This window comes from Eretmochelys imbricata, chromosome 3 (assembly GCF_965152235.1).
Source record: "Eretmochelys imbricata isolate rEreImb1 chromosome 3, rEreImb1.hap1, whole genome shotgun sequence".
NCBI lineage: Eukaryota > Metazoa > Chordata > Testudines > Cheloniidae > Eretmochelys > Eretmochelys imbricata.
In genome coordinates, this window is record NC_135574.1 from 191,492,224 (window position 1) to 191,516,547 (window position 24,324).

A 24,324-nucleotide genomic window follows, 5' to 3' on the forward strand; every position below is an offset into this window, starting at 1 on the left:
GACATCAGCCATATGACTGACATCAGCCAAATGACTTTAATGGTGCGTTTTGTAACAACAACAACAGAACCTAGTGAAAATGTCCCTGCAATGGGGACTGTCAGAGAGCATTTTTTAGAATTTTTTGACGTTGATGGAGCTGGTATGACAAATGTGCTTCTTAAAAAACTGGAAGATACGGGAATTGTGATAGCTGACATGAGAGATCAGGGCTACGATAATGGTGCCAACATGAGAGGAAAGAACAGAGGAGTGCAGACACTGATCCGAGAGTTAAACCCTTGAGCTTTTTTTGTCCCATGCAGTTCTCATTCATTGAACTTGGTGGTCAGTGATGCAGCATCAGCTTCTAGTGAGGCTGCTGAATTTTTTAATGTAATTCAAAGCATCTATTTATTTTTCTCTGCATCAACTCCTCAATGGCAAATTTTGAAGCAACATCTGGAACATCCTCTCTGACACTGAAACCACTGAGTGCCACAGGATCGAAAAGTTGAGTGGAGGCAATAAAGCCTATCAAACACCAAATTGGGAAGATAGATGATGCCATAGTTGCCATTATGGAGGACGATGCTATAACAGGAACTGTTCGTGGGAGAACAGAGGCAGAGGGAAATGGAATCACCAGAAACATACATAACTTCAAATTTCTGTGAGGCTTAGTGTTGTGGCATGACATACTGCAGCGAATCCCCGGGCGCTTTAAATCGCTGAGGAGCCCTGGGGGCTCCTGGCTGCCACTGCTACCCCGGAGCTCTGGACTCTGGCAGAGCTTTAAAGGGCCTAGGGCTCCGCTATGGTAGCAGCTGCTGGAGCCCTGAGCCCTTTAAATCCCCACCTGAGCACTGCTGCCCGAGCCCCAGGGGTAGCGGTGGCCGGGCTCCATCGGGGATTTAAAGGGCCCCGGGGCTCCAGCTGTTGCTTCCACCCCGGCCCTTTAAATGCCTGCCGGAGCCCACCACCACTACCACAGGGCTTTGGCAGCAGGGCTCCGGCGGGGATTTAAAGAGCCCCGGGAGGGTAGCAGGGGCTGGAGCTCTGGGGTCTTTTAAATCCTGGCCTGAGCCCTGCTGCCCGAGCCCTGGGGTAGTGGCGGCGGAGCTCTGGAGGGAATTTAAAGGGCCCCGGAGCTCCAGCCGCTGCTACTGCCCTGGGGCCCTTTAAATCCTGGCCTGAGCCCTGCTGCCCGAGCCCTGGGGTAGTGACGATGGGGCTGTGGCGGGGATTTAAAGGGCCCCGGGGCAGTAGCAGCAGCTGGAGCTCCGGGGTCCTTTAAATCCCCACCAGAGCCCCGCCACCGCTACCCCAGGGCTCAGGTAGCAGGGCTCAGGCCGGGATTTAAAGGGCCCCGAGGGGGGGCAGTAGCAGCAGCTGGAGCTCCAGGGCCTTTTCAATCCCCACTGCAGCCCCGCCGCTGCTACACCAGGGCTTTAAATTGCCCTCTCTGAAAGCCGGTCCTGGTACAGCGCACCGGCTCTTACCAGTACGCCATACTGGGGCGTACCGGCTTACTTTCACCTCTGTTTGAAGTAAATGTAAGCAAGAGACACGAAGGTGTTGACCTTGATATATCTGGAGCAATGGAACAACTGGACAAAGCAAAGTCACACCTACAGTCTTACCGATCAGACGGGGGATTTCAAAACGTTCTGAAGAGTGCACATAAGTTGGCAGAGGAACTTCACACTGAAGCTATTTTCCCACCCATTCAAGAATACAAGAGTCACTGAAGAAGAAGACATTTTGATTACGAGGCATGGAATAATCCCACAAGAGACCCCAAACAACAATTCAAAGTTGAATTCTTTAACCAGATGCTAGACTGTGCAATACAATCAGTTGAAGAATGTTTCATGCAGCTCAAGGAACACAGCAGTATATTTGGGATGTTGTATGATATTCCAAAACTCCTCACTATACCTGAAGAAGGCCTATACCAGCAATGCAGGGCACTAGAGACAGTGATGACATGCACGATATTGATGCAAGTGATTTAGGTGATGAACTGAAAGCCCTTTCAAGATACATTTCAGCAGGATCAACTCCAAAGGCTGTTCTGGAATACATGTGCACAAATAAGATGACCACCCTCTTTCCAAATGCTTTTGTTGCTCTGCGCATACTTCTAACACTTCCTGTAACCGTTGCCAGTGGAGAACGCAGCTTCTCCAAGCTGAAGTTAAATAAAAACACATCTATGCTCCACAATGACACAGAAGAGGCTGGTCGGCCTTGCAACATTCTCAATAGAGCATGAGCTGGCCCAAACTGTGGACCTTCAGAAAGCAGTTCACATCTTTGCAACCAAGAAGGCACGGAAAGCACCACTTTGATTATTCAAACAGATAAAAATGCCAGTGTTTGCTATGCAGACAAGAAAAGTTACATTTTGCTGTTCAGGTATTTGAAAGTTAAGTGTTACTTAAAATTTTTGAACAAGGCATTTTAAGTTGTTAGTTCTCCTTTATTGGGGTAGGTAGCAGAGCAGTACCATGACAGGAGTAGAACAGGAAGAAGGCAGAATTGAGACCTTTCAAAGTTTTGGCCCAAGCGAGGGAGCATGGGGGTGTCATTTGAGCTCCCCACCTCAGGTGCCAAAATGTTGTGGGCCAGCCCTGCTTATGATAGTATTAAGTTTGTCAAGCAGTCATTTCGTTTATCATTAGGGGGAATGACTTTTGGTAAGGCCAAATTCAGCTTGCCTTTCATAAGCTGTCCCATTGCCTCCTTGTGCATTCACACAGTAGGAGTAGGGATTTCCTTTAGCCTATTCCTGTATTTGACACATTTAAAATCTTTGTTTAAAAGAAAGTTTCTAGCTCTTCTAAATTGAGAAAAATAACCTTGAAAACATAAACCAACAGAGAGAAGAAACACGGATTTTAAACATCATATTCCCTCCTACAGTATTCATATCAGAAGTTTACAGTAACCAAATTCTGCATGAGGCTGTCTTCCGAACATATATATTAAAAATAATTAAAACAGTCTGAACAGTGAAATAAATCCATTAATATAGTCTGGAGAATCAGCAAAATACCAGTAAAATCTTGGAATTTCAGAACTTGCAAACTGAATTTGTTTCATTCACTGTAAATTAGTGTCATTACTTATCTTTCTGACAGTAAGCAGTGGAAGGTCACTGCTCAGATTCAAACAGAACAGTTTAAATAGTTAGTGCCTCAGAATTAAAAAGCAGGCAACATAAACACTGTCAAAAAGAGAGAGTTCAGTCTCTGCTAGTTATATCCACTGCTTCTTGAGGTGCTGGTAAGAGCTTTACGTGGTCCTATGTAGTAATCCAGGAGCAGTGCTGTCATCTTCAAAATGCATTGTCTTCATGTATATGATTTGTTGTGGAAAGGCTATCAAAAGCAAAGCCAACAAATGTATTTCAGCTAAAATTAGCCAGTGTTTCTGTACTTGGAATCTCAAATTCCTATCAGAGTTTTCAATATCAGGCAACCAAAGTGTATAGTGAACAAATTTTGAAATTGAAAAAACAGGACGCTTGTTGAGGTGGGCACACAAAGTATGTTGGGTTTAGTGTGTGGGTGCTGGGTGGTGTTGGTGGCCTGTCATATACAGGAGTCAGACTAGATAATCTAATAGGCCCTTGGGGCTTAAACTTTAGGGGCATGTCCACGCTAACCTCCTTCTGTCAGTGGTGCACTGACTGAAAAGGGGAAGTGTGGGGGGAGAGGGGCCGGGGGGCGGGGGGGGGGGGGTGCTGAGAGCCAGGGCTCGCAGCTCCATGCAGCTCCCACTGGGAGCCCAGCTGCCTACCTGGGCATCTCGCTTCCCTGCTCTCAGCGGCCCGGGCTTCTCTCCTCCTCACTGGGAGCAGGGGACAGCTGGCCTGGGTTTCTCAGCTCCCCGAGCAGGGAGCCAGAATGGGGGGCAGCCGTACTCTAGCAGGAGCCCACCAGCAGCCTGGGCTTTCTTGTCAAATTTACGGCTCCAGAATGGAGCCATGAACTTGACAAGAATGACAGCCAACAGCCAATGTAGATAACACAGTATCTGCATGGACACTGCTTCACCCTAACTACACTGATATAAGCCTGCCTCTCTCGTGGAGGTGGAGTTATGATGTTGGTGTAGTAGAGCACTTACATCGGTGGGACCAGGCTGTAGTGTAGACACTATTATTAGGCCAACATAAGCTGCCTTAGTTTACCTAACTCTGTAGAGCAGACCAAGCCGAGGATACTAGGAGTATGCTTGTAGTGGGGTGTCAGGGAGGTGTGCACAGGAGGGTTTTGGCAGTGGAGTAAGCAGAGAAAGAAAGGCTTCCTGCTTCTGTCTCTTCCCCGCCAAGCCCAGCAGCACTCCTGAATTTGCCTTCTCTGACACCCTGTGGAATGGACTGTGTGTGCAGGGAACATCTGGGTAGAGGAATTGTGTAGAAGATGGTTGCTGGGCAGGCTCACGGGGCCTGCAGCTGTTTACAAAATCACTGCTTTGTAAAATGACAGGATGGTGGGACATTTGTGTTTTATTCAGGGACACATCAGCCTAAAAGTGCTGATCCTGTAGTTCTGTTCCCCACTCTGGTATGCTGGATGTACTGGTGATACCACAAAAGTGAGAAGCAATAGCGCTAAACCTAATAACGACTCTAGGGCCCGGATCCATGGAGGGAATTACTCAGCATCACAAGGCTAACTTTCAGGCACTTAGAAAATCACAGGAACAACAATGCAATCCATAAAGCCCACATTAGGCACCTACGTGTCCTATATGATGCATGGGGAGAGATAGAATGGGATCCACAAAAGCCAGCACACCAAATGGGAAGATGCCTAAGCTAGCCCATGGGAGATGCTAACCTGAGGGGTATGTCCTAAGTCCTGTCCCTCTCAGAGTTTGGAACCTAAGTCCAGGCTGGAGGGAGGCCCCTATCTCTGCTTGTGATCCACAACTGCGATCCTCTCTCCTGCAGCCAGGCAGCTTAGGCACCTAAGCTGTTTCTTGTGGAGGATGAGTTAGGCCTGCCTCACTGCACATAAAATGTGGGGGAGAGGAAGGTGGTAGTTCCTGCCACCTGCCTTATAAGCTTTTGCCCAGTGCTTAGAGCACTCCCCTGGAATGTGGGACACCCAAGTTTAATTCCCCTCTCTGCCTGCTAGGGAGAAAAGAGGTAAAGATGCTCGTTCAAATCCTAAGGGGGTATTCTAATCACTAGTGATGGCATATTCTCATGTGGGCGGTGGAGGGAAATTCTCAATCTCTCCTGTTGAAGCTGTTAAGAGACATAGGAGCAGGGGGACTAGACCATGAGTCTTATCTCCCCATGGGTACCCTAACCACAGGACTATACAGTCATTCTATTCTCTCTGGCCAAGTGACTCTAAATATTTATACACAGTGGAACAGCTTCAACAAACAGGAGAGACTCAGGAGCCACACATCAGAATATGGTGTAGGCACCTAAGCACCTTTGTGGATCTCGGCTTAGGTGAAAACATGAGTCTCTCCAGTTTCCCAGTCTTGCATAGGTGCTGGAACTGGCTCAAAGTGGTTTCCATTATATACAGGATTTACAGTTTGATTCAATAGCTCTCAGCTCCCACTACAAAAATTGTTCCAGCATCCCTGCAGTCTTGATCTTCCATGCTGCAGTATAAGTCACAGAAGCATGTCTTCCTTCCATTATGCTGTTGGTGATTGGATACAATCCACTGATGAATGAGAAGTCAAAAAATACAAGGCGGGGGGGGGAGACAGTTAAATGTATCCTTCTTGCAGAGAAACTTTTCACCCTTTGGCCACTGGGGCTAATGCTTTTCACTTTCTCTGGACTCTGAACCCTTCCTTCAGGTGATCTCAGAGGGTATGTCTACATAGTAAAGCAAAACCCATGGCTGGCCTGTACCAGCTGACTCAGGCTCAAAGGGCTCAGGTTTAGGGGCTGTTTCATTGCTGTGTAGACTTCCTGGTTTGCGTTGGAGCCCAAGGTGTGAGACCCTCCCACCCCACAGGGTCCTAGAGCCTGCGCTCCATGCTGTGTCCAGAAGTTTTAGCCTATACAGCAATGAAACAGCCCCTCAGCCTTAGCCTGAGTCGGCTGGTATGGGTCAGCCACAGATGTCTAATTGCTGTGCAGACATACCCAGAGACAGCTGCTTTACCCAGGGCTTCTATTCAGCCGTTCTGAAAAAAATTACTTCTGCTGTGCAGAAGTATCTAGTGGAGATGGGACTGCAGCTATATCTACATCTTACTAATCAGTTAGGAGTATTGCTTTTCCCTCCCTTCTTCATACCTGGCTTTATGCCTGTGAGTGGAGAGCAAGTTACACCTAGTTTACAATGCAATATGGCGGCAAACCCCCCCCCCCCCCCAAACCAGTGCAATTTTAAGTGCATACACAAAGGCATCATGTCATGGAGCAGAAAGCATTACAGTCACTATGGTTTGATATCTTAGCTGAAATCCTGACCCTGCTGAAGTCAAAGGTTAAATTTCCTTTGACTTCAACTGGGTCAGGGTTTCACCCTTGGAATATTATATTCTGTTCTAGGCAACCATTACTAAAATTATTTTTGCAAACAAAAACAATTCAGATGAAGGGAACAAAAATGAGCTGCGGCCTGGAGGGAAGATATGAGCAAAGATTAAAATAGCAAAGATCAAATATAGCTTGTCTGACTTTTAGTTACAATTATTTGATGGGAAAGGAAAGTAGAGAGTAATTATTCTGCGCAGTTTACAGAGGTAGAGTTAGCAGATTGGGATGAAAGAAAGAAAAATATTAGGAAACACTTTGTGATAGCGATACATATTAGGATGTAAAACTGTCTCTCAAGGGAAGTGCTAGAAAGCCCATCACTTAAAACATTTAAAATAAGATAGGCCAATACACTAAAAGTGACTGTAGGGAGCAATCCTACACTGGCAGGGTGATGGACTGGATGATCAAATCCGTCTTCCCCCTCTCTAACTTCTCTGGTGATTCTAACTTCTTGCTAGCTCCAGGATTTGTTGAAGTTAGAGTGCAAATTAGAGTGCAAACTGGTCCTTCAAACATTCCTCCTCCAGCTGAGATAAGAGCAGCTACTGCAGTGAAGAAGGCTTCCATTGTTATACCACTGCCCAAGGGCAGGTTTGCAGCTGCAACTCAGGCATCTTCTGATAAGGTCAGTTTAAAACTTTGAGGAGTCTTACTACAAATGCCACCACTGAGGGAACAGAGTTGGGCAGAATCTTACTTTTCTCGTCCTCTGGGACAACTCCTGCTTCTCCTAATCATCATAATGTGAAAGGCAGACATGTCTGACTTGAGGGGCAACGCAGAGGAAGCCCCTGACTCCTCTCAGTACTTCCTTATGGAAGAACTGCCTTTTCTGTGCACTAAAATCCTTCCGATTAAGTATAGTGCCCACCTTTGTTATCATCTCAGGGGAGCTTCTCCTTATTATAATAGAAGACAGACCACATAGTACCAGTCAGCATTCTCATTAACAACATCTGGGCATCCCTTAATATGAAGTTTATCCTTCCCAATAATTCAGCTTAATTCTACAAGCTTCCCACAGAAGAAATTGAACTGTGGTTCCCAGTTCCCAAGGTGTAGCCACAAATATTAAGAGTTTTATGTTAGCACCTAGAAACCCCAATCAACAATAATGCCCTGTTGCTCTAGGCAGTATACACATACGTAGTGAGAGAGAGTCCCCGGCCTGAAGAGATTACTGCACAAATGGACAAGAATTGGGAGAAGGATACAAGCAGAAGATTAGGAATTAGAGAAATAGACTAAGAGACTTGCCCAAGGTCACACAAGAAATTTGTGGCAGAGCTGAGTTGAAGCCAGATCTCCTGAGTTCCCGTTCCATTGTCTTAACTACAAGACTGATGTGAAGCAACAGGCTGGAAAGGAATGGGTTAAGAAATGTGTATCAAATGGGTAAGTGGGGTATATAAGGAATAGGAAGGTGGGGGCAGAGGTCAACAGGACTAGGATGTCTCCTGTTTTTCCCCTGAGTGGTAGAGGCAGGGGAAAACCTCTGGGGAACATAGCCTGCATTTGTCAATTGAGTTGTTTTATTTTGTGTTGTTTGTCCTTTGCTTTTAAACAATAAATCACACTGAGAAGCAAGGCCCATTAAGAACATAAGAACGGCCATACTGGGTCAGACCAAAGGTCCATCTAGTCCAGTATCCAGTCTTCTGAGAACAGCCAATACCAGGTGCCCCAGAAGGAATGAACAGAACAGGCAATCACCAAGTGATTCATCCCCTGACGCTCACCCCTAGGTTCTGGAAAACAGAGACTAGGGACACGATTCCTGCCCATCTTGGCTAATAGCCATTGATGGACCTATCCTCCATGAACTTATCGAGTTCTTTTTTTAACCCTGTTATAGTCTTGGCTTCACAACACCCTCTGGAAGACTTCCACAGGTTGACTGTGTTGTGTGAAGAAATACTTCCTTTTGTTTTAAACCTGCTGCCTATTAATTTCATTTGGTGACTCCTAGTTCTTGTGTTATGAAAAGGAGTAAATAACACTTCCTTATTTACTTTCTCTACACCAGTCATGATTTTATAGACCTCTATCATGTCCCTTAGTCGTCTCTTTTCCAAGCTGAAAAGTCCCAGTCTTATTAATCTCTCCTCATACGGAAGCTGTTCCATACCCCTAATCATTTTTGTGCCCTTTGCTGTACCTTTTCCAATTCCAATATATCTTTTTTGAGATGGGGCAACCACATCTGCACTTAGTATTCAAGATGTGGGCATACCATGGATTTATATAGAGGCAATATGATATTTTCTGTCTTATTATGTATCCCTTTCTTAATGATTCCCAACATTCTGTTCACTTTTTTGACTGCTGCTGCACATTGAGTGGATGTTTTCAGAGAACTATCCACAATGACTCCAAGATCTCTTTCATGAGTGGTAACAGTTAATTTAGACCCCCATCATTTTATAAGTATAGTTGGGATGATGTTTTCCAATGTGCATTACTTTGCATTTATCAACATTGAATTTCATCTGCCATTTTGCTGCCCAGTCACCCAGTTTTGTGAGATCCCTTTGTAACTTTTCACAGTCTGCTTTGGACTTAACTATCTTGAGCAGTTTTGTATCATCTGCAAATTTTGCCACCTCACTGTTTACCCCTTATTCCAGATAATTTATGAATATGTTGAATAGTACTGGTTCCAGTACAGACCCATAGGGGACACCACTATTAACGTCCCTCCATTCTGAAAACAGACCATTTATTTCTACCCTTTGTTTCTTATCTTTTAACCAGTTACCAATCCATGAGGGAACTGTCCCTGTTATCCCATGATAGCTTACTTTGCTTAAGAGCCTTTGGCAAGGGGCCTTGTCAAAGGCTTTCTGAAAAGCTAAGTACACTATATCCACTTGGATCATCCTTGTCCACATGCTTGTTGACTCCCTTAAAAAATTCTAGTAGATTGGTGAGTCATGATTTCCCTTTACAAAAACCACATTGACTCTTCCCCAACAAATCACGTTCCATCTACGTGTCTGATAATTCTGTTCTTTACTGTAGTTTTAACCAGTTTGCCTGGTACTGAAGTTAGGCTTACCGACCTGTAATTTCTGAGATCGCATCTGGAGCCTTTTAAAAAAAATTGGGGTCACAATAGCTTCTGTACCAAATGACTGGAGGATAGCTGATTTAAATGATAGGTTACAAACTACAGTCAGTGGTTCAGCAATTTCACATTTTAGTTACTTCAGAACTCTTGGGTGAATACCGTATGGTCCTGGTGTTTCATTATTGTTTAGTTTATCAATTTGTTCCAAAAACCTCCTCTAATGACATCTCAATCTGGGCCAATTATTCAGATTTGTCACCTAAAAAGAATGGCTCAGGTTTGGGAATCTCCTCACATTGTCAGCTGTGAAGACTGATAGAAAAAATTAATTTAGTTTCTCCACAATGGCCTTATCCTTGAGTGCTCCTTTAGCATCTTGATCGTCCAGTGGCCCCACTGGTTGTTTACCAGCCTTTCTGCTTCTGACATATTTAAAAAAGTTTTTGCTGTTACTTTTTGAGTCTTTGGCTAGCTGTTCTTCAAATTCTTTTTTGGCCTTCCTAATTATATTTTTACACTTCACTTGCCAGAGTTTATGCTGCTTTCTATTTTCCTCAATAGGATTTAACTTCCACTTTTTAAAGCAGGGGCGGGTAAACTTTTTGGCCTGAGGGCTGCATCGGGTTTCTGAAATTGTATGGAGGGCCGGTTAGGGGAGGCTGTGCCTCCCCAAACAGCCAGGCATGGATGGCCCCCGCCCCTTATCTGATCCCCCCCTGCTTCTTGTCCCCTGATAGCCCTCCAGGGACCCCTGCCCCATCCACCCCCCCGCTCTCTGTCCCCTGACCGCCCCCAGGACTCCCCACCCCTAACTCCCCTCTCCTTCCTGACTTCCCCCCTGGGATCCCTGCCCCATCCAACCACCCCTTCTCCTTGACTGCCCCTGGAACCCCTGCCCCTGACTGCCCCCCACAGCCCCATCCAACCCTCCCTCCTTCCTTACTGCCCCCCCAAGGACCCCTGCCCCCATTAAACCACACTGTTCCCCACCCTCTGACTGCCCTGACCCCCAGTCCCTGACCACCACCCCGAACTCCCCTGCCCTCTATCCAACCCCCTCCGCCCCCACTCCCTGCCTCCTTACTGCACTGCCTAGAGCACCGGTGGCTGGCAGCGTGGCTGCACCAGGACAGGCAGCCGCGCCACAGAGCACTGAGCACTGGGTCAGGCTGGGCTCTGTAGCTGCGCTGCCCCAGGATCTCGCAGCCCCGCCGCCCAGAGCATTGCGCCAGCAGTGCAGTGAGATGAGTCTGCGTGGGAGGGGGAACAGCAGGGGAGGGGCCAGGGGCAAGCCTCCCAGGCCAGGAGCTCAGGGGCCAGGCAGGACGGCCCGTGGGCCATAGTTTGCCCAACTCTGTTTTAAAGGATGCCTTTTTGCCTCCCACTGCTTCTTTTACTTTATTGTTTAGCCACAGTGGCACTTTTTTGGTTCTCTTGCTATGTTTTTTAATTTGGGGTATAAAATTTAAGTTAAGCCCCTATTACGGTGTCTTTAAAAAGTTTCCATGCATCTTGCAGGGATTTCACTTTTCACAATGTACCTTTTAATTTCTGTTTAACTAACTTCCTCATTTTTGTGTAGTTCCCCTTTCTGAAATTAAATGCTACCATGCTGATTGGGCTGCTGTGGTGTTTTCCCCACCACAGGGATGTTAAATCTAATTATATTATGGTCACTATTACCAAGTGGTCCAGCTCTATTCACCTCTTGGACCAGATCCTGTGCTCCACTTAGGAGTAAATCAAGAATTGCCTCTCCTCTTGTGGGTTCAATGACTAGCTGCTCCAAGAAGCAGTCATTTAAGGTGCCAAGAAACTTTGCCTCTGCATCCCATCCTGAGGTGACATGTACCCAGTCAACATGGGGATAGTTGAATTCCCCCATTATTATTGGGTTTTTTATTTTTATTGCCTCTCTAATTCCCTGAGCAATTCAGAATCACTATCACCATCCTGGTCAGGTGGTCGGTAATATATCCCTACTGCTATAATCTTATTATTCAAGCTTGGATTTACTACCCATACAGTTTGGTTCATTTAAGATTTTTACTTCATTTGACTTGACACTTTCTTTCACATATAGTGCCACTCCCCCACCAGCACGACCTGTTCTGTCCTTCCGATATGTCTTGTACCCTGGTATTACTGTCCCACATTGATTATCCTCATTCCACCAAGTTTCTGTGATTCCTATAATATCCTCATTTAATATGAGGCACTCTAGTTCACCCATCTTATTATTTAGACTTCTAGCATTTGTATATAAGCACTTAAAATATTGTCACTTTCCAGCTGTCTGCCATTATGTAATGTAATTGAATAGGACACTTTCATTTGACTGTTTCTCATCAGATCCTATCCATATTTCCATCCTCTCCTCCTTACTAGGACATAGAGAACCTCCATTAATAGATCCTCCCCTAAGGGATGTCTCTGTCTGAACCATGTGCTCCTCCACATCTGTCGGCTTTCCCCCAGCCATTGGGTTTAAAAACTGCTCTACAACCCCTTTTAAATTTTAAGTGCCAGCAATCTGGTTCCATTTTGGTTTAGGTGGAGCCCATCCTTCCTGTATAGGCTTCCGCTTTCCCAAAAGGCTCCTGTAGTCTGTTAAGGGGAGTGGTGCCTCCCCCTCTGGGTCTGTGGGTGGCCAATCCACCCCACTATGTCTCTGGCAGGTCACCTGACATGGGGAATCAGCGGGACGATGGGCAATGTGAGCTTGGGTCTCTGATCAGGCCCAAACAACAAACACAATTATGGAGTCCCAGCCCCTGGTGGGGGCAGGCAGCAAAGAGTTTCTGGCTGAGGCCTGTACTCAGGCTGAGCAGCAAGCAGTCGGGCCTCCTAGCTCTGGCAGAGGGCCGACAAGCGCAGGCTTCTTGCCTAAGAGAGGGGGAGGCTGCCACTCACGGATTGTGGTGGTGGGGGGGGGGGGGTGCAGGCTCACCCACTCCACTGCATCCCAGACCAGGGCCCTAGCAATGGCAGAGTGGTCTGCCACTGGGTCAGCGGGGATCCTGACTGCAACACACTGACTCACTCGCTGTCAGCGTTGCAGCCAGACAGAGGTTGGTTACCTCTGGGCCACTTCCTAACTCCCACTCCGGGTGTACCTGGCTCTGTAGAGGGTTGTCCTGGTCATCGGGAAAGAAGGCCTCTGTCAGTGCTTGCAGCTCCTCCGTGCTCGGGTCTGTAAATGGCCCTAGTGGTCCTGGCCAGTCCTTGGCTCCCTCGGGGTCTGCAGCAGCCTCTCAGCTCGGGAGCTCACAGGAGGTGCCTGGTACCTCCAGCGGTTGCCTCCCAACTGAATTCTCCAGCCCACCTTTTGTACTTCCAGTCCCACTCACTAACTTCCAGCGGGAGGGCTGAGCGAGGCGTGGCTCCACCCACCAGGGTTCAATGAGGGGCTCCTCCCACTCCGAGTTTGTGGGCGGCCAATCCGCCCCACTACAGACACCAACCCTCAAGTCCAGCTCCCAGTCTTCAGGGCTAGTCTCTTGATTCCACCCTAAGCGGGAGAAGAAATCAGCATTGGCATTCTCCTTACCTGCCTGGTGCTTGACAGTAAAGGTGTATTACTGGAGGTTAAGGTAGCAGTGCATCAGCCTGGCGTTAAAGGTTCCTCATGGCGTTTAGCCACTTCAGGGGTGCATGGTCGGTGATCAGGACGAAGGGGGCCCCCCAGAAGATAGTATCTGAGCACGTTGATTGCCCACTTGATGGCGAAGGCCTCCTTCTCGATGACCGAGTATTTACACTTGCGGGGAAAAAGCTTGCGGCTAAGGTAGAGGATGGGATGTTCTTTTCCATCCATCTGGTGGGAGAGGACAGCCCTGAGCCCCGGCTCCAAGGCATCTGTTTGAACCAAAAACTCCCAGTTGAAGTTGGGGCTGAATAAGATGGGTTCCTGACATAGACTTCCCTTAAGATCCTGGAAGGCGTCTTCGCATTCAATCGACCAGCGTACCCAGCGGGGGCTTTCCTTAGTGAGGAGGGCCATGAGGGGGGCTGCGATTGATGCAAATTGGGGCACAAAGCACCAGTAGTATCCAGTTAGGCTTAAGAACTGTTGTACCTGGCTCTTTGTTGTTGGGGCTGGGTACTCTTGCAGCGCCTGGACCTTTCTTATGAGGGGGCGGATGAGGCCCCAGCCCAGGGTATATCCCAGGTACGTAGTCTTCTGCCAGTAGATTCAACATTTTGGGGGTTTGGCCGTGAGCCCGGCCCCTCACAGGGTTTGGAGGACGCTGGCCACCTGATTTAAATGCTCATCCTACTGACGACTGTAGACCACGACATCATCCAAGTAGGCCACGGCATACTCTGTGTGGGGATCCAGGAGGCAGTCCATCAGGCGCTGGAAGGTTGCCGGGGCTCCATGGAGGCCGAAGGGCATCCGGGTCAAGTGATAGAACCCGCTCAGCGTAGCAAACATGGTCTTCTCTTTGGAGTTAGGGTCCAAGCAGATCTGCCAGTAGCCCTTCATGAGGTCAAGGGTCGTGATGTATCTGGCGGTCCCCAGATGATCAAAGAGTTCATTGATCCTGGGCATCGGGTACGCATCGAACTTTGATATCGCATTCACCCTTCAGAAATCTATGCAGAATCAGAGGGTCCCATCAGGCTTCGGAACCAACACGATGGGACTGCACAACTCGCTCTGTGATCATTCCACGACTCAAAGCTCAATCATCGTTTGGACTTCCCTTTCAACAATTTCCCGTGTCTGTCGCAGGAGCGGGCGAGTGGTTTCCCCAACCACCTCCCTGGGTTTCATCTTAATGGTGTGCTGGACAATGCTAGTCTGGCCTGGGTGGGTGGTAAAAGTTGTATGAAAAGCATCCAGCAGGCACCAAGCCTTTTTCTATTGTCCCGGGGAGAGGGTGTCCCCCAGTTGAGGCTCCTCGGTCTTGGCCATATCAAGGACCTGGGGACGTAAGTCCGGCTTGGGAGGGCGAGGGGTAACTAGCAGTCCACCCTGTGCATACCAAGGCTTCAGAAGGTTTATGTGATAAATCTGCTTCTTTCTTCTTCAGTCTGGTTGGTGGACTTCGTAAGTGACCAGCCCCACTCACCAGACCACGTCATAAGGGCCCTGCCATCGGGCAAGCAGTTTTAACTCCTCAGAGGGGAGAAGGAGGAGTACTCAGTAACCAGGATTGAAAATTCAGTCTCAGGCCCCCTGGTTTTAAACACTGCCCTGGGTCCCTTGTGCCTCCTGGGGATTCTCCTGTACAAGGGCCCCTGCCCGAGTGAGTCAGTCCTGCAATTGCAGCACATATTGGAGAAGTCCATGTGAAGCTGAATCAGTGTGCTTCCAGGTGTCTCATCAGATCCAGTATCCCGCAGGGTTGTTGTCTGTACAGGAGTTTGAAGGGGGAGAACTTGGTGGATGACTGGGGTACTTTGTGGATGGCTAGCAGCAATGGCAGGAGCAATTGGTCCCACTGCTGCAATTCTTGTGGAGGGAACTTCCTCAACATACCCTTCAAAGTCCTGTTGAAGTGCTCGATGAGCCCATCTGTCTGCGGATAATACACTGATGTCTGCAGCTTCTTAATGCCCAACAGGGTACACATCTAACAGAGCCCCCCAGTTTGGAAACCAATGCTCTAAGGGAACACCTACCACAGGCAAGGGGACCAAGGTCACTTTCGGCACCCCTGGGCCAGTGGCCAACTGGCATTCAGGCATGAGCAGCAATAGTCTCTTATCTCCTGATGGTCTCCTGGCCAGTAGAAATGGGATAGGGCTCAGGCCAGGGTCTTTTCTTGCCCCAATTGGCCGGCCACAGGGATGTCGTGTGTGAGCTTCAAAAAGCCTTTCTGATGACACTGGGGAACAACCAGCTGGGTCCGAACCGCCTGTGTTTGTGGGTCCCGCTCCACCCAATAGAGGCAATCTGCTACGAGTTCAAATTGGGGCCATCGCACTGCTCTTTGGGTGTCCGTCATGGCCCCGTTAATGCTGGCCACCTGGTCATAGGCATCACTGAGTGTAGGGTCATTCTGCTGGTCTTGAGGGAAGTTGTGTAGGGGGGTTATCGAGGGGCCTTCCCCTGGGGGATCTGGAGGCAGAGTCAGGATCCCAGACTCATCAGGGTCCTCTCCTTCCAACCTCCCCTCCACATTTTCAAGGGTGTCCCCCATCTTCGGCATTGGTGTCCCCATCTCCAATGGAGTCTCCCTCTAGGTCCGGCTGGGTAGGAGGTACCCCAAGGCTGTCCTCCTCCAGGAGGTCATTAAAGCCCAGCCAGTCTCAGGCGAGGATGACAGATAGGCGAGAGTGGGGGCCAACCCCACTGTCATTTCCTCTGTCACACCATTTATCGTCAGGAGTTCCCTGATGTGGGGTATGCTCGCACATCCACATGGATACACTGGAGTCTGCTCTCCCCCTCCATCACTCTAGGGTTGGGGACAACTCCTTGACGGATGAAGGTCTGCCCACACTCCGAGTCCAGGAGGGCCACGACTCATCTCAGCCCCACCACCATGGGCGTCATCAGCTTTGGGGTGGACTACTTGTAGGCACAGGACTCTCCGGTACAGACCTGGCCGAAACTGCAGTCCATCTCAGGACATTCTCGTTGTAAATGCCCAAAATGGCTTCAGGAGAAGCAGGGTCCCACTTCTGGATGTCCTACTCACGGTGGCGTCTCTGGGGGAGAGCTTCAGTGAGAGTCCCAGACCGCCTTGCTGGGTTGCTCTGGGTGTCCGCAATACACGGGTCCAGATTGCCGAGGGATGTCCTGGGGCTGGCCGTCGGGGCTGCGGACCCTCAGTTGGCATTCAGTCTTGGGTTTGGGTCTCCAGGTTTCTGGACTGATGTGGGTCTCTGTGGCCAAGAAGTCTTCCATCAAGGTGACTGCTGCACTCTAGGTCGTTAGGTGGTGGTGGGGTACCCAAGCCCTACCGCGGAGTTTGAGCACCTGGATGAACTGCTCTAGGGCTCGCCGAGTGTCACTCTGGGAGAAGCCATTGCCAGCAGAGGTCTTTAATTGCCTGGGCTACGATGTGGTGCCGGCCACCCAGCGGGTAGGTCATCGTCCAGAACCACCAATGGAAGGTCTCTGGCGTGATGTGGAGGGCATCTAAGATGGCCTACTTCACCTGCCCATAGTCTCCTCCAGAGGAAGCCCCCAGTAGGCGGTCTGCGCCATCCCAGTCAAGTAGGGGGCCAGGAGATTGGCCCACTGTTCCTGGAGCCACCCTGCCACTACGGCGATCCACTCAAAGGTGACAGGGAAGGCTTCCAGGTCATCCTCGGGTCCCGTCTTGGAGAGCCTTAAGGGCACTGAGGGAGCAGTCGGATTCCCTGGGGCCGGACTAGGTCTGGGCAGCAGGGTTGAGAGCTGCTGGAGGCGCCATTGCTCTTGGTGCTGGGCTCCCAACTCCAAGAGTATTAACTGCTGCTGCTGTGCCCCCAGCAGCTGCACTGCTGCTGGCTCTCAGCTCTCAGCAAGATATTTGATGAGCTTCTTAAGCTCCATTTTTCTCTCTTTTTTTTTTAGGGTTCCCAACGGCGAACTGCTGCAGTGGGGCCCCTTACTGCAGGGGTCGGGCCGATGCCCACATTCTCTCCCAAGGGTAGTCCGTTGGAGGGACTGGCTCTTCCCCCACCGGATCCGGGTCTAATCCACCCCACTACATGTCCAAGGGTCACCTGACGTGGGGAATCAGCGGGGCGATGGGGACGTGAGTTCGGGTCTGTAATCAGGGGCGAACAACAAACACAGTTACGGAGCCCTAGCCCCTGGTGGGGGCAGGGCAGCAAAGAGTTTCTGGCTGAAGCCTGCATTCAGGCTGAGCAGCAAGCAGTCCGGCCTCTTAGCTCTGGCAGAGGGCCGAAAAGTGCAGGCTTCTTGCCTCAGAGAGGGGGAGACTGCTACCCACGGATTGTGGTGGCGGGGGGGGGGATGCAGGCCCACCCACTTCACTGCATCCCAGACCAGGGCCCTAGCAATGGCAGAGCAGGATCCTGACCGCAACACGCTGATTCACTTGCTGTCAGTGTTGTAGTCAGAGTGGTTGGCTACGCCTGGGCCACTTCCTAACTCCCCCTCAGGGTGTACCCGGCTCTGTAGAGGGTCGTCCTAGTCATTGGGAAAGAAGGCCTCTGTCAGTGCTTGCAGCTCCTCCGTGCTCGGGTCTGTAAATGGCCCTGGCCCATCCTTGGCTCCCTCAGGGTCTGCAGCAGCCTCTCAGCTCGGGAGCTCACAGGAGGCATCTGGCTCCGCTGGCAGCTGCCTCCCAACTGAATTCTCTGGCCTGCCTTTTGTACTTCCTGTCCCACCCACTAACTTCTGGCGAGAGGGCTGAGCGAGGTGTGGCTCCACCCACCATGGTTCAATGAGGGGCTCCTCCCACTCTGGGTCTGTGGGCGGCCAATCTGCCCCTCTACAGTTACCCAGTTCCTAATCAATCTAAACCCCTCCTCCCTACACCATCATCTCTTCTAAGCATTGAGACCCTGAAGTTTTGCCTGTCTACCTGGCCCTGCGCGTGGAACTGGGCGCATTTCAGAAAATGCTACCATGGAGGTCCTGGACTTCAATCTCTTACTTAGCAGCCTAAATTTGGCCTCAAGGACATCTCTCCTATCCTTTCCTATGTCATTGGTACCTACATGTACCACAAACTCTGTTTCCTCTCCAGCACTACACATAAGTCTATCTAGATGCTTTGAGAGATCCACAACCTTTGCATCTGGCAGGCAAATCACCATGCGGTTCTCCCAGTCATCGCAAACCTAGCTATTTAAGTTTTTAATGATCGAATCGCCCATTACTAATACCAGTCTCTTCCTAATAACTGGAGTTCCCTCCCACAGAGAGGTATCCTCAGTACAAGAAGATACTACAACATCATCTGGAAGGAGGGTCCCAACTATGGGATCATTTCCCTCTGCTGCAGTTGATGCTCTACTTCCCTGTGACTTCCATCCTCCTCCCCTGAGGCTGTCAGACCAGGGGTGGTACCGTTCTACTTTTTCCCAGTACATTAAGGTACTTGGTTTGGCATTTGCCTCCCTTCCATGGCTAGGGAAACAACCCAACAGTTTACCACATTTTTCACAATAGTCTCCTGCTCTAGCAAAATTGCCTTTCCACAGAAGGAAACGCCATGCCTATGGTGCCTTTAGAAAATAAAGTAGATGGGGCCCTTAGAAAACCTTGTGAGTTTGCTGTTGCTCAAATTGTAATTTCAATCCACTCCCTATTTATATGGTTACACAGCGTTGGGGTAGGGAATTGCTAGCACCTTCCAAGAGACCCACATCTATGTAGCCCATGGAATCTCTATACTCTGTGATTTTCTTGCTTCCTTTATTCATGAGGCAGTTTATGCTCCCTGCTTTAATATAGCTATTTTCATTGTAACCACTAACCTCTATAGATTACATTCCTGGACTAGAAGGCAACTTTCCACAAAATGTAAATATATAGCTGTGATACTCTGTACCTCAAAGTGGCACCCTGGAACCCCCATATTCACCACTGCAATATGATTATATGTTTTATACAAAGTATGCCTTGTGAGGTGTCATTTTAAAAGTCTTGATCTGTTGAAAATTAATATCCTGTTGGATTGTATGTGCTATCATTGTATGTGAAGTTACAAAGTTTTGCTATAAATGTTATTGAAATATGTTGTGAGATTCCCACAGCCAGATTTTCAGTAAGGACAAAGGCGCACCCATCACTGACCAGACGGGCATTGATGGCCCATTAAAAAAAAACAATCCACTATCCCAGAGGCTCCTTAGAGAAGCATGTACAGAATGGAGACTGCTTGATCAATGGGGACTGACTGGTCCCCTTTGTCACAGCAAAGATCTTTCTAGCAGCTGGAAGAAGGTATAAAAAGAGAGACAGTGACATCATCACTTGTCCTCTCTATCTCCCCCTCCCCTCCCATTTCAACACCTAAAAAATCATCTGGAAGACAAAGACTTTGAACTGGAGAAGATTGGTCCTAGGCTCGAAGTAGGTCCAGTCTGTGTTTTGAGGAACTGTAAGCTGCTTGTACCATCTGTTAGGGTGAGACTGATCCAAATCTTGCTTAGTCTGTTTAAGTTAAAAATAAATTTGCAGTCTAAATTCTATTCCTTAGGTAACTAACTCTGATCTCTACACCTGCTATTTATAATCACTTAAAATCTATCTTCCTACAGTTAATACATCTGTTTTATATTTTACCTAAAACAGAGCATTTTTGGTTAAAGTGCTTGGGAAATCTCAGCTCAGATTACAAAGGCTGGTGTATGTCCATTCCAGTGGCGAACTATTTAATGAACTTGCACTGCCCAAGGGAGCCTTGAGCAGTTTAAGCCAGTACAGTTTAGGCGTGTAAGGCTGGGAGCTGGGGGGAATTGGCTGAAGCCTACTGATGGTTCATGAATGGCTGGGAGATTATTCATGTAACTCAGTTGGGTGTATCCCTTCCTGTGGATGGCTATGTAAGTGCAGTGCCTGTCAGAGGCTTGTAGCTTGACATTAGCTCACAGTGTGAGGGACAGCCCAGTTTGGTGGGCTCAGTGATCCCACCATCCAGGTAGGACACCACACATCAAAATAGCATTTTTGTACTCTGGAGGGAACCCTTCACAAGGCTTATAAGGATTTTGCAATATTATATTAGTATTAGTATTATACTGGCCAGCAGGGAGAAACCTGAATCTGCTTCAGCTTCTCAAACCTATCACAGATATGAATCTAATTTTCATTATTCCTCTTTTTATCAGAGACTACTCTGTGGTTTAAGGTTCAGCACCACTACATTGTCAGAGAGAGAGATTGCACCTGCTGAGTCTCCTACTACTTGGTGCTGACACTATCTACTTGGCTCGCTTCTGGACCAGAATTTAACAATTTGTCTTCTCTAGAGACCAGCTTTGAACAAATCCATTCCCGTTTCCTCTCCTGTTGGTTTGTAGAGATTCTTCTGCAGAAAGGCCCCCTATTACAACCCTGCTACTGAAGGATGGAAAATTGTCCTTTTCTCTGGAGAAGATTCCCCAGCAGCATTAGCACTCAGGGCTGTGAGGTAGATAACTGTTAGAATTCAGGACTCCTTGGAAAGTCCTGCAAGGTACTGAGCACCCCCTGTGAACTAGGAGTAATCAGCACAGTGTAAGCTTAGTCAGGATAGACAATTCAGCAGGGGTTCCCACATCCACAGAGTTCATCTTTGGAAAAAGTTGAGAAAAGAATCTCCTTCTCAGGACGCATTGTCCCCCAGGAAAATCCAGTGACCTGGAAATGGTCTGAGAAACAGTGTGGTACTAGTGGAATTGGACCTCCTTTCCTTGGTGTTCCAGGCCTGGGGTGAAATCTTGGTCCCACTGAAGTCAGTGGCAAGATTTTCATTGACTTCAGTGGGGCAAGGATTTTACCCTGGTGTCTTAACCAGGAGAGGGAAGTCTCTCCTTAAACCTGTTGATTCCCTTTTTGAATGTCATCCTTCCCTAATTTTGCAGCCACTTCTTTGGGTGTACTAGGAGGAAGAGAGGGGCCAATTCTGATGGATAAGTTTAGTCAAATGGTGGGATTTTTTTCATAAATGTAATACCAAAACATTTAAAAATCATTTTTAAAAATAAAATGAAAAACGAAAACTTCACAGAAAATTTTGAAAATGTAGTATTGGAAACTAACAGAACAAAGATTTCAAATATTCAGGATTGTCACCAGTTTATTTTGATGTTTTCCCAACCCCTCTAGAAATAATTAACCACAAATCAAACACTGCAACACTTCAGACAGTTGTCTTTTCCCATTCCAGTCCTCACTTCTTCCCTCTTTTTTGTGATCATCTTTGCTTTTCTCCTCCCATTGCTATCTCTCAAATCTGTTCTTCCAGCCCTCTTCTCTCCTTGTTTGCTGTGCCTCTGAGTCAGACTCCCTCTTTATGCTCACATCATGGTCTCTGTTCTGTTCTCTCATACCAGCCCCCTTCCTTTTCTACTTTTCCTTACTTACATACAGGCTCCTTTTGCATTCTGTACAGTGTGGATGGAGAGGCAGTATGGCCTAGATCTTCAAAGGTATGTAGGCACCTAAACTCTATGGGAGTTAGGCACCTGAAAACCTTTGAGGATCTGGACCCATATCCTTAGGTTTTCCTCCAGCAGCACCCACTCCTGCCCCCTTTGTGCAGAAGCAAGAAGAGAGGTCCCAGAGAAAACTGATTGAAATGTCCAATAACTGTTTTGTTGGAAATTCATTTTTTGATGAAAATCCACACAAAAATAAGCAGATAATTACCCTATGATTCCATAGCCTTTAACATGTGCTTCCATGGTGAACACTTGCTATAAAACTAAGAGTTGTGTGAGCCCTGTGAAATGAAGTGAAGCCATAATATTTCTATGGAAACATATTTCATGAAGTCATATAAATACATAACTATAGTTTAACTTTGCAGCAATGAGAAAATGGTATCTTAGTGAACTACTTTTATTTCTTAGAGGTTCTGAAAATTCTCCATCAAAATATTACCAGTACAAATTCCATGCTTTATAGAATATAAAACCCTTATTCCCAGTTATGCCAACATTCTTCACTCCATTTGTTCTTCTCTTTCCTCCCTAAGAAGTAAAGCTTTCCAACATATATTTATAACACCAAAGCATATAGATGATAATTGTTCGGGAATCTATGTATACATCCTGTGTTTATTTCAGAATTATTAGGATTTTGCATCAGAAAAATTGTATGCTGAAGCCTACATGACTGTATTTATGCAGTGAATGATTCATACAGAAGCATCATCAGAAATGAGAGTACAGATGACTAATCCCAAGAACTCCATCTTCACTAGAGAATTTTGGCATTTAAGGCCGATCCAAAGTCAATAGAAGGGCTTCTACTGACTCTTATGGATTATGGATCAGACCCTTACAGCATTTGTTCAAGCACTTGGAATGTTTGTAAATTGTTTCACCCAAATATTCAATCTTGGATGTCAAAATATTTATCCTGTTGATTTCAGTATGATTAGGTGTAGTTAGGCACTTACCCATGTCAGTAAGGGTGGTAGAATCAGGTCTTGTATAAGCAAATTATCACAGAACAATTTACTACTGTGTTATTCCTGTTATGTTTGTGCCTCATCCTGACAGATAACTTCAGAGACTTGTGAGTGCTCAGCACATTTAAGGGTCAGACACTAGCAGTCATAGTGCACTGCAACAAAAGCACACAACAAATGCAAGTCTTGCAGCTTGTGGGGGCCACAGTTAAAAAGGCCAGGTTTGGTCAAGGACCATAACTTTGACCAGTCTTTGTCTATGAAATGATGTTAATTTCAAAGTGATTAGATTTTTGCTGTTACATCTGATGTAGGGCTCTGGTGGATTTCACTTGTCAAATATTGGTATACATTGTTTTCATAAGACCTGCTTGTTATGTGTTTATTTTTAAAACTTTAGCAGCCTCTTACATATATTGTAATGTTCTCCCCACTTTTCTATATAATCTGAAATCTTGCCACCTGAGCCTTGTAAATTTCCACTCTCTTATCTAACCCCCAGAGGCATTTTAGCAACTATTATAGCTGATTCCAGACATTCCTGCTGTAATTTGTCAAATTACAGGAAATCTAATTGGTCTTAATGATAGGTTTGTCATCAGAAGTTGACTTGACCAACAAAAGTTGCACACCCATACATATTTTTTTGAAGATTTCCTTTACACAGGAACACACCCACATTCCTAGTTCTGTCCACTTTACCTTCATTTTTGCAAGGTGCTGAACTAGTTGTAATGTGCTGTACATGCAGATGAGCACCCTTTACAAATATATCAATATGCATCAAATGGGATGTAGTATGGTGGGTCGGTCCACTGACTTGGGGACTAGACAGTCACACCCAACTCTGTTTTAGCCTTCTGCTCAAGTTCTTTTATTTTTCTGCCACATAAACACAAGAAATATAAAAAAGTAACAAAAGTGATAGTCCTGATCTGAAGGAGTACTGCAGGGTCCTCTACCCCCTAGTAGCTCAAAGGTCACAGCCTTCCCTTAACCTCAAGGGGAACCACAGTGTTAGCCAGCCAGCCAGCCAGCCCCCTCCAAGGAAAATGTTTCTTTCTCCTAGCCTTTCTTTTCTTTTAGGCAGCTAGGTCTTCACTTATATCTTTTGGCTGGGAATCGGAGCCAATCGTTAGCTGCTGCTTAGCTGGATCAACTGATTATCAACAGCTGCCTATTGGACTGCTCCTCAGGCCAGGACTTGCAGCTCCCTAGCTCCCTAGGCATTGAAAAGGACAGAACACGCTGCTACATGGGGGGAGGGTTATTTTTTTCATGCCTGGCTGTTTAGTGTTGTCATATGTTACAGGACTGTGTTTATTTTTATATGTATTGAATCATTTACCCAGTGTGTTCAGACAGGCACCTCTTGTTATTTAAAAACTCTAAATAAGTAAATAAATGAAATTCCTTATTCAACCTCTTCAGGGCAGATTTGGGTGCACATCTTTTAATATCTAGCCTCGTGAGTTTATAGCAAAAGTAGAAATTAGCTAGTTTGAATATCAAATAGGCAGTATCAGCTATCGGACCAATTTGAATGTTTTAGGAGTGACAGTCATTAGGATAAAAACTAGGGATGTGTAACAACACTATCTTGAAGATAGTACAGTAAATATTTCACCATATTTGGTACAGTAAATGGTTTATGCCATCTACTGGTCCAGTTAGGATGTGCATTTTCAGCCTAAAGAAAA